At 54.1% G+C, this 10,950-nt stretch overlaps 1 non-coding gene across 1 annotated transcript; it reads right to left on the bottom strand.

Annotated features, from left to right (window-relative positions):
* Window positions 1-10,065: 10,065 nt before the first annotated feature.
* LOC147902371 (U2 spliceosomal RNA) lies at window positions 10,066-10,261 on the bottom strand. The gene has a single exon (XR_015540933.1). It is a non-coding gene; the product is annotated as a U2 spliceosomal RNA (small nuclear RNA).
* Window positions 10,262-10,950: the final 689 nt, after the last annotated feature.

Here is a 10,950-nt window from a genome sequence, read left to right as displayed (position 1 = left end):
GACCTGGGCTCCCACTTCGGCTGGGTTATGCACGATACTTTCACCGATGCGGTGACTACGGCAGGAGCCCCCCGAGTCCGTGTGGTTGTGGCGGATCCTGCGACTCTCCCGGCAGTGATCGAGATCGTGACAGGTGCCGGCAGTATCACCTAGAGCATGGTAGTCACCGGACAGCCAGGACAGTGTCTGAGGTGTCACGACTTTGGGCACCTGGCGGCTGTTTGCCCACGCTTCGCCAGCTCTTCTCCGCCTCCCCCGCCTCCCCCCTCTCCGCCCCCTCCCCCCCCCTCCGGACAGCCACGCCAGGAGGAGTAGAGGCAGCCGGAGCCCGGACCAGAGATAGCTGGCGGCTGGACTGAGGTTAGAAGGAAAAGAGGAAAGAACAAGAAGATTTCAGATAAAGGCAAGGAGGCAGAGGTTACCCAGCCTGTAGCTGCACCTCAGAGACCCGACAGGCAGCCGCCCCAGGGACATGGGAGAGCATCTTCTTCGACGATAGCCCGCCCTCCACAGCCTCAGGTCCCCCTCTCTTCCTCTCCCCAGCCTCTTCCCTTTCAGCCCCAGCCCATCCCCCAACTGCACCCCATGTCTCCCGACCCGCAGCTTCAGCCCCCTCGTCCTCCTCAGTCTTCTCCCCCTCCTTCTCAGCCCCAGCTCCAGATGCAGCCCCATCCCTCCCCCCCCCCCGCCTCTTTCAGCTCTCCCGCAGAGCTAGCTGCTCCGACGGTTCCTCAGCCGAGGCCCCCGCTCCCCCTCCTTCTCCTCCGCTAGCTGCCCCTGAGGAGTCTGAGCTGCCTATTCCCCAGCCTCCTCCCCCTCCCCCTCCGCTGGCAGGACACCCTGAGTCTACACCACCACCGAAGCAGGCTTCTTCGTCCGCTAGCCCCTCAGTGGCAGACTCTGACGGGCCTCTGCTGCAGGAGAGAGAGCTCCCCCGCGACTTTTACAGATCTGGCCCCTGGGACTACTTGGATGTTCCCTGCTTGCCTTGACATCAGTATATTCCTGCTCCGCAAAGGGGCGGATGGGAAGATAGCCGCCTTGGCACCTAGGGATGGCCCTAGCTTTGCTTTCACGTTCCTTAGCGACGGCACCGAGACCTGGACAGACGACTCGGTCTGGGAGGCTCTCAGGGAGCAGACGCATGCTCAGATTTGCTCCTGGATAGGCCCGTCCGGTGGGCAGCTTCTCGAGACTCAGTGGTCCGAGGGTGACGTGCGCCTGCGGTGGCGCTGCGCCGCCAAACGATTCAGACTGATTGTGATCCTCAGGCCCCCCCTGTCTTGGCCCCTCCCCCAAGATGTCAGAGCCTGGACTCCTCAGAAACTCCGTGCCTTCTACGGGATGTCCACCTCAGAGATCTCGAGCTGGCTCGAGAAAGCTTTCGTTCATGGTACCAAAGGCCTCTCGCCTTTGCTGAAGGTGTTGAAGGACGGGCAGGATGACCCCGCCTCCCCCTCCAAACCTTCCCATAAGCGCCAGCGCATCCACTCCGAGATATCAGCTTCTTCTTCGACCTCGACCGCGAGCAGACAGTTGTTCGCTGCCTTCCAGTCCTCACCATGAGCCTACACCTCGTATCCTGGAATGTGAACGGGTTTCACTCTTCTGGCACCCGTGTAACTAGGAAGCTCATTTTGAGATAGGAACTTCAGCCAGCAGTGATTGGTCGTTTGGATGTACTTCTGCTCCAGGAGCACAAGCTTTCGGCGGCTCACTCCCGTAGATGCGGGAAGATTCTCCCTGGTCGCTCTCACACTTATTGGGAGCCCTCGATCGGCGCACTGGGGAGGAGTGGTGGTGTCTGTACTTCCGTGGGAGAGCAGCTAGCCCAGGGAGTTTTCGGTCATGGCACGTTGATTCCAAGTCGTGCTCTTTGGGTAGGCCTGGAATTGGAGGGCTCCAGAGTTGGAATCCTCAACATTTATGCTCCCACAGATCTCCGTTGTAGAGCCACCTTCTGGAGGACACTTACAGAGATTCTCCCAGACATGGATTCCTGGATTGTTGGAGGTGACTTCAACAATTTGGAGACCTTGGAGGACCAGCAGGGCAGAGGACCGGAGTTTACAGGTATGTCTCAGGCAGAGCAGTCCGCTTGGGACTCTTTTATCTTTGCGACAGGTGGAAGGGACTGTTGGCGAGACCCGTCCTTCCGGCGTTGGCACGGGAGCTTGGACTTCTCGTGGGGCTTCCGCAGGGAAGGAGGCAGACTCCTGGAGAGGCTGGATAGATTTTATGTTAGTGATTGGGCCATCAGCAGAGGCGGTCAGGCCGGTATAGTTCCAGGGACGACACTCTCCGACCATGCGCCTGTGCTCTTATCATTAGATTTGGCAGCTCAGGCCCTCCCCCCCCCGCTCATGCCGGATTCCCGACTCCATTTTCTCGAGGGTGGACGTGCGCAGCAGTATTTGCAGTCTTTGGGATAGAGACTGGGGCGAGTGCGCGGATCTGGTTGATTCGGTGGCGCAGGCTTTGCAGGAGTCCAGCCAGATCTGCCAGCTCGCAGCCCTACAGGTTCGACAGGAGTGGTGGGGTAGAGAGAGAGCTCTTCGGAGGGACCTCGCCTCCATTCAGCGGCTTCAGCAGGCATCCCCGGGCTCGGAGGAGCTTCGGATCCAGGCCCTTCGAGCCAGAGCCCTTCTTGAGGAGACACTCCAGCGTCGCTCAGAGTTTTCCTATCACGCCTCTCTCTCCTTCTGGGCTCGGAAGGGTGACCGGATGTGCAGGGAGTTCTTCAGGACACATGGCCAGAGAGCTGCAGGTGATCAGCTTCGGAGTCTCAGGTCAGCGGAGGGGCACATCGTTACGGATCCGGGAGAGGTCTTGGGATTGGCCACCGACTTCTACAGGACCCTTTTCCAGCAGGAGCCGCTTGCTCCTCGTTCTCGTCGTGCCCGTGAGGAGGTGTGGAGACACACTCCTTCCTTGGTCCAGCCTAGCATGCAGGCGACGTTGTTGGCACCGTTTACCACGGAAGAGATGCTGGAGGCCTTGATGGCCATCGATGGACAGAAGTGCCCAGGTGAGGATGGGCTATCCCGGGCATTCTTCACCTCCTTCTGGGACCAGATCCATCAGCCCCTCCTAGCAGCTCTTCAGAGGATTTTCAGCAGCGGTTATATGCCAGAGAGCCTCTCCTCGGGACTGATTTGCCTCATCCCGAAGGGAGGAGATAGACAGGAGATCCGTCAGTGGCGCCCGATCACTCTCCTTACCACTGCCTACAAAATCCTCGCCAAGATGATCAGCGCCAGAGTTCGGCCTCTACTTCCAGATCTCATTCATGACACTCAGACAGGCTTTGTCCAGGATCGCAGTATCCTGGATAATGTCTTCACCTTTTCAGAGGCGGCGGAGTGGGCTCAGCACAGCGGATCACACCTTGCCATCCTACTTCTCGACTTTGAGAAGGCCTACGATCGGGTGGACTGGTCCTTTCTGGAGGGGACTCTGGAGCGGCTAGGTTTCCCAGCAGGTTGGATTCAGGGTATTTCGGCTTTGTACAGGACAGCTTCTAGCAGAGTCATCATTGGAGGCCGGTTGGGTGAGCGTTTTAGCTTGGAGAGATCAGTGCGTCAGGGCTGCCCCCTTGCTCCTTAATGTTTCTCTTCTTCGCCGAGGCTATGACTTACTACCTTCGGGCGCGGTCTACAGGGATCAGGGGTGTTCGCCTTCCCCTCCGGGAGGACACGGAGCTCTTGGACTCGGAGTACGCGGATGACACAGCCCTGTTTGTCCAGGACGATGAGTTGATGCTGGAGAGGGTGAGGATGGCCCTGGAGGTCTTCTGTTCGGCTGCTGGTGCGAAAATCAACTGGAACAAATCAGTTGGTTTTCTCACAGACCCCGGGGCGCGTTCTCAGTGGGGGAGGTTTTTGGGTTTCAGGTGGATCCCGCGGGGACAGACAGCTAGATACCTGGGTTTCCAGGTCGGCCTGGACATCACGCCAGCTCAGCAGTTTCTCCCGGTGCTAGATTCCATCCGACGGAAGCTGGCTTTCTGGAGCACTGCTAAGCTTTCCCTTGCAGGTCGTGCCTTGGTAGTCAACCAAGTCCTCCTTGCCACGGCTTGGTATGTGGCTTCCTGTTGGTGTTTCTCAAGATCCAGTGTGGCACAGCTTAGGAGGCTGGTTCGGAACTTCCTTTGGTCCGGGGAGGATGGCCTCAGAGATACCAGAGCCAGGGTTGCTTGGCAGACAGTTATTCTTCCGCAGGCTGAGGGAGGCCTGGGAGTCATCGATCCAGAGCTGCAAAGTCAGGCCTTGTTAGGCAAGTTAGTCATCCGCGGTTTGACCCCGGGGGGGCAGACGTGGAAGATGCTACTTCAGCAGGGGGTCGGTTCTTGTGTCCCGCGCCGAGGTGGAGAGTGGCTCCCGTCCCTCAGGTGGATCTTCACTTCTGCCCCGCTCACTCAGCCCCGTTCCCCACTCGTTCGTAGCCTCCTCATGGTTTGGAGGCGGCTCCGCCTCAGTCTCATTCAGTCCCCTCCCCGCTGTCAGGAGGAGATCGATCGCCAGCCGCTTATCTGGAATGATCAGGTCAGAGATGCCGAGGGCCTTCAGTTGGGGGAGAGATCACATATCAGGTGGGATGGTTGGATGAGGGGGCCAGCCTGGTCCCTTCGAGTTTGGAGGGACACGTACAGACATTTGGAGACGGCTGATCTCGCAGACGCAGCTGGAGGTGCACGTGGAGCCCAGGCGAGACGCACGGAGATCGACGGCGCGATCCCAGCTGATTGGTTGGTTCCACCTGAGCCTCAGTTCCTCATGCCTGGTGACGACCGTTGGCTGGGACAGTTCACCCCCCGTGGCATCCCACTGGTGGTCGCAGGACGTTTGGACGACTCCTCTATTTCCTTCTTCGCGGTTATGGGGGATGGACGACTCAGGAGAGAGGATGCACTCATCAACCCCCTACTCCCATGGCAGAGGGTTCGGATCGTAGGCCTTTTGGGGAAGGTCTGGCGTACCGATCCTAGCATTTTTGGCGACTCTGGCTCTGGGAGGGGCGGGCCTTGTCAGAGCTTGATTGGGACCCAGGAGAGTGGAGTTGGCCAGAGATTGTGACAGGACAGGGGCCGACCTCCTTCTTTGCCTACAGCACGACTTTGGGCAGGCGAGTTCTTGGGAGGATGCAGAGCCGCCCCCCCACCCAGCGGCCCAGCTGGTATGCACAGGGTATTTCCAGATTCTTTTTGCAGGCCTTCTGGAAGGCCTTGTGGGAGAGCTGGCGGCCGCGGAAGATCTCCTACTTCCTGTGGCTTCTCGCCCACAAAGGTCTTCCGGTGGGGAGCTGGTTGAGACAGATAGGCCAGGATGGACGCTGTTAGATCTGCCATGAGGTTGAGGAGTCACCAAAACAATGCCTGTGGAGCTGCACTCGCGCCCAGGAAGTGTGGAGGTGGACTTTCGGGATTCTCACTCGCGCAGCACCAGAGCTAGGCTTGATCACGTGGGGCGCGTTCTGTTGGTGCAGCACCGCACTTGGTCTACATCACTTATTCGAGGCATGCCAGCAGGACCCCACTTTCCTTATCACATAGGGTACATGGGGGCCGCTCGAGGGTATCCCGCAGCACCTAGCAGAGGCGGATACAGGAGTTCAGGAGAGGCAGCCAGTCTGGGAGATTATTAGCAGCATAGCAGGGTGGCACATTTGGACCTCGCGTTGCGCGCAGATCCTCGGTGGCACCTCCTTATCGACTGCCCAGATCATGACTGATATTTGGTGCGAGATTATTCATACCCTCAGAGGCCAGTGGGACCAGATTCAGGGAGATTCCCGGTCCGGTCAAGAGAAGCGGAGACGCTTCCTCCGGGCTTGGAACACTCAGGGCCTCTTCTTCGAGCCGACTTCGCAGGGCCTTCGGTGGCGCTACTCACCACCCCGATGGCTGTTCATTCACACTCGCCTTATCCCGCCGTGAGAGAGTGATTTATTTTGTTATCTTTTAGGGCTGTGTCCGATTTGTGAACGCAGCCCGTCAGCTACAAGCTGACCTTTTTGTATCTTGTTCTCGAAGTAATATAATTAGCACTGTTTTTTCGGAAAAAAAAAGTCTATAGACAGAGTCTTCCTATACTTGTGCACTGGAGTCGGTTTGCAATTCGCACTCTCTTCTCACGTGTCAATCATGAATTAATTCTTGTAAAGAATTGAGATGCAGAGAGTGAGCACATGAGGAAAATTAAGATGAAAACTGCTTCCTTCCTTCCCACTAATGGAGGGTTTGGCTCTTGGAGAGCCACCCCTTGAGAGAGCTACAGTGGGATCCAAGAGTGTGGGTTTGACCTACCCAGGTCTGGTAATCTGCAACAAGGACAATACTGATGCCTTTCTTCTCAACACAAATCATGTGTTGGCAGACATCTGCACTTACCTATGGACACTGGTTGGAGCAATAGGCGTGTTGGAATATGACTGGTCACCTCCCCATTTGTAAGCCCCCAAATGAGGAAGGGTGAGGTGGACCACCTGGAATTAGGGCTGCCACATGGACAGCATAGTGGCTGTCATATGAGTAGCATAATCACAGACAAAAGCAAGAGCATGGGGCTCCCACATGGGCAGCACATAGGCTGCCGTGTGGGCAGCACCCAGGAGCATACCTGAAGGCCATTGGATGCTGCAATAGGAGCAGATCAGAGGGGAGCTCCACGTAGACGGACATTTCTGGACAAGGAGTTCTGGCTCAGCTTTGGTGGCGTGGAATAGGTCGCTTGGAGCAGTACACCACTCAATTTCACCAGATTCATGGGTGTCTCTGCATGCTGTACGGGATGGTTAGAAGGCTTCTGGACCAGAGATAGGTCCACAAACAGGCCGAGATGGCCAGGGCGCCTCTGTGCGGCAGTGGTTGGACCAAATTCAGGACTGGAACACGCCTTGGAGAATGGTGAACAGGCTGCACGGGATGGCCCAGCAGCGTGGCAGTTCGAGGCCTAGAAAGGAGGCGGATTGGCAGGCCTTTGGGCCTGGACCAGTGGCAGTCAGCCACGTGGCCAGACCTGGTTGGGCACAAACCCAGCCAGCCAATGTCGGTTGGACAGACCAGCCAGTCAGCTATTGGGCTGAGTGGGTCGGCCAATAGTCGGTCTACTTTGGGGGCTGCCAGCCCCTATAAAAGGGAGGCATTGGGGGCTCATAAGTCATCCATTGGAGCATCCCTTCAGGAGCAGATTGCAGCAGCAACACCGGCCAGCAGATTTGGGCCCTTCATCGAGGGTACTTGGAGAAGCACAGGAGGAGGCTGATTGCTGCAGACAAACACCTCAGAAGGAGACCTCATCCTAGGCTGGCATTCAGGGCAGCAAGGAGGGATCAAAGGGGGAGCTTGGTCCTCACCATTGGCTACGTTCCAGAGCAGCAAGGAGGACAAGCAATCAAGGTCAAGCACTGCCTTACCATTGGCTGTCCCGAAGGATCAGCCTCAAGGCAACAACAACGAGGCCCACCTAAGCTGTGAGGGACCACGCAGGCTGAGTGTTTCGAGAGCACACAGGCTGTGGGGCACGACAACGAGGCCCACCTAAGCTCAGAGGGAGCACGCAGGCCACAGAGGCAGGAGAACCACTGTTTTAATTTATGTAGAGCACTATGCTACTAGAGGGTGTCACACTGGGCATCACTTTTGTATTGTGTCCGTTGTGGACGAAAATATTAAATTTGTTGTCCTCTGTTTTCTAACATGTCGCACGAGGTACTCACCCAGTTTTGGTCTTGACATGGACCCATCTACGGCCATGAAAGATCTCCTCCTTTTGCTTGGCTACACATGGTGGCCTTTCCATTGGACCATCTAGCAAATGAGGAGGGATGACTACCCACCACTACTGCAAATCATAGACATTGTTTATGGAGCTGTCCTTTAGCACAGAGGATCTAGTCATTGTTAGGGTATGACACATTCAACGATTGTTTACATGAGGGATGGCAGCCTGGCTAACAAAGGGCAACATGCCCTCTCCATACAGATGATATCCCTCGATTGCTTGGTGAACGAGGAGACCGTTATAAACCTCATGTAGTGGGAGATAGACTACGTTCCAGAGCAGCAAGGAGGACAAGCAATCAAGGTCAAGCACTGCCTTACCATTGGCTGTCCGGGAGGATCAGCCTCAAGGCAACGACAAAGAGGCCCACCTAAGCTGAGAGGGACCACGCAGGCTGAGTGTTTTGAGAGCACACAGGCTGTGGGGCACGACAACGAGGCCCACCTAAGCTCAGAGGGGGCACGCAGGCCACAGAGGCAGGAGAACCACTGTTTTGGTTTATGTATAGCACTATGCTACTAGAGGGTGTCACACTGGGCATCACTTTTGTATTGTGTCCGTTGTGGACGAAAATATTAAATTTGTTGTCCTCTGTTTTCTAACATGTCGCACGAGGTACTCACCCAGTTTTGGTCTCGACATGGACCCATCTACGGCCATGAAAGATCTCCTCCTTTTGCTTGGCTACACATGGTGACCTTTCCATTGGACCATCTAGCAAATGAGGAGGGATGATTACCCACCACTACTGCAAATCATAGACATTGTTTATGGAGCTGTCCTTTAGCACAGAGGATCTAGTCATTGTTAGGGTATGACACATTCAACGATTGTTTACATGAGGGATGGCAGCCTGGCTAACAAAGGGCAACATGCCCTCTCCATACAGATGATATCCCTCGATTGCTTGGTGAACGAGGAGACCGTTATAAACCTCATGTAGTGGGAGATAGACTATGCTCACTCTCTCTCCTGCTCATTACTAACTGCAATCGCAAGGTGATGCACTCAATACAGAAAGTGATGCTGTGGATGTGAGTGAGTGAATCATAGGGAGAGGATGTAGTGGAACTAATAGATACAACTGAATAATGAATGCCCGACCAGGGTCAACGGTCGTGACCAGATTAGGGTTATCTTAAATTTGTCATTCTCCCTCACAGATTAGGGTTGCGATTCCTCTTTGTCTTGATAGATGCAAAAAAGTAGAAGAAACTTACAGAAAAGAAGGGGCTCAATGCTCCTTCACTCCTTTCTACCTAGAAACAAGACACTTAGTTCGTAATACAATGAGGTCTGACCATTTTAAAGTCGTTGCATTGATTTGCCTTGAACTTGTTTCTCTACTCCGTAGAAAAAGGTATTATGCATGGAAAGTGCACAAAATGAGAACTAAAATGGGCTTAAGCTAGTCTAGCATTGCCGTTAGGCAATAAAACTTCCTTGGATTTACATTATAGGCCCAAAGTTCAATGGATGGTTGACCTTATACGCATGAGAAATATGACGTCACGGGGATCCAATATTGGATCGGATGGGAAGAATGGCAACACAATCGGATCATCTCTCTAGTGAAGTCCCATGCCTACAAATAGTCTACTATTGCTTTCTCGACTGGCAGAAATCCCGTTGCTACTAGCACACCACACAGCGTAGTGTGGTATGAGACTCCGTGTATAGAGGGAGTCTTCCTATCCTCGTGCATTGGACTCTCTTCTCACGTATGAATCATAAATTAAGTCTTGTCAAGAATTGAGATGCAGGGAGAGGAGCCCATGAGAGACGTTAAAATGGAAATTGCCAACTTCCTTCCTATTAATGGAGGGCTCGGCCCTTGGGGAGAAGCTACAGTGGGATCCAAGAGGATAGTTTTGACCTACCCCATCCGCCACACAAGCACAGTACTGATATCAGCCTTTCTTCTCAACACAACCAGCGTCGTCAGCCATCTACAGACACTAGTTGCAGCACTCACCCAAATTTGGTCTCCGCTGTGGACCAACCTCCGGCCATGAAAGATATCCCTTTTGCTTGGCTATCAGCATAGCCCCATCTGCTGAATGGAACTAGAATCGACTGCCCTTCCTTGCTTCCACTGTGACAAAACAAGATTTAACAGATGCCTATGCTGTGATATAGATATACGATACTTATATTTCCAGATTTGGGCTCTGCGCAAAACCTCGCCAAGCGGACTTGGCAACTTCGAAGAAAGCGTCCTTGACGTTGACAGACTCCTTATTGGGAATTTCGATTGGACTCCCCCCCTCGGAGGGGGAGGGAGAAGGGGTGCGCCAGGCCTCTTACGTAGTGCAAGACAGAGGCGACGCGCGCAGTCCCAGGCAGCAAGCTGCCGGATGGGACTGCCCCCAGAAAGAAATTAGGTTAATATCATGTGACCCGGTGGGTCACGTATCAGATATTAAACTGATAAGAACAGATACTACACTCGATCTTAGCCTAAAGGCCGAGAAAGGTATGAGAAGCACTCAGGCGCAGGCTGCCTTAAGACTGCCCTCCCCTCACCCCCTTTTGCAGTGCTGCGTATGGGATTTTGTCATCGTCCCATGCCACATGTCCACCATCTATTGCATGCATCCCCTTTCCTTACCAACCACTCTACGATTAACAATGGGTATGTATTCTCAATCTAGTGAAGGCATCTCTTCTTTGGATGCCTTATCTTAAGGTTCATTTGTGTGGTCTAGTAGCCTTCTACACCCGATACATTTAATCGCTAGTTTGGAAGCATGGAACTTGCACGTCCTACATCTTCCAAGACATCACTCAAACCTCTTGCCTAGTCTCAAGATCTTTCTCAAAAATAGAATCATTGCACTGTACTCACAACCTCTTCAGGTAAGTAAAAGTGCAAAAGTTTTGAAATTTCTAGGTGTCCCCAGTTATAATGGGCGATAGATGGGCATGGCTTTTCCAAAGGTTCAAGGGTAAATTTCCAAGGTGGAGAGGCTACCAATCAGATTTGCCAAGGACGAGGAACATGATCCTTAACCAGGGCATTTATCCTATGGCCATCTTCTACTTGTCTCGTTGGCGTCCCTCCCAATCTAATTTGGACAAGTTCTCCATGGTGTGTAGATCTTCTCTGTGGGGTGGTCACCACACCTGCTTACATAATCTCCCAACAAGTAAAGTGGACTCTTTGCAA

The sequence above is a fragment of the Dipteris shenzhenensis genome, chromosome 4 (assembly GCF_047967505.1).
Source record: "Dipteris shenzhenensis isolate YYH24624 ecotype China chromosome 4, Dip_SZ_1.0, whole genome shotgun sequence".
In the NCBI taxonomy this organism is placed as follows: domain Eukaryota; kingdom Viridiplantae; phylum Streptophyta; class Polypodiopsida; order Gleicheniales; family Dipteridaceae; genus Dipteris; species Dipteris shenzhenensis.
This window is presented reverse-complemented; position numbering and strand designations above follow the sequence as displayed.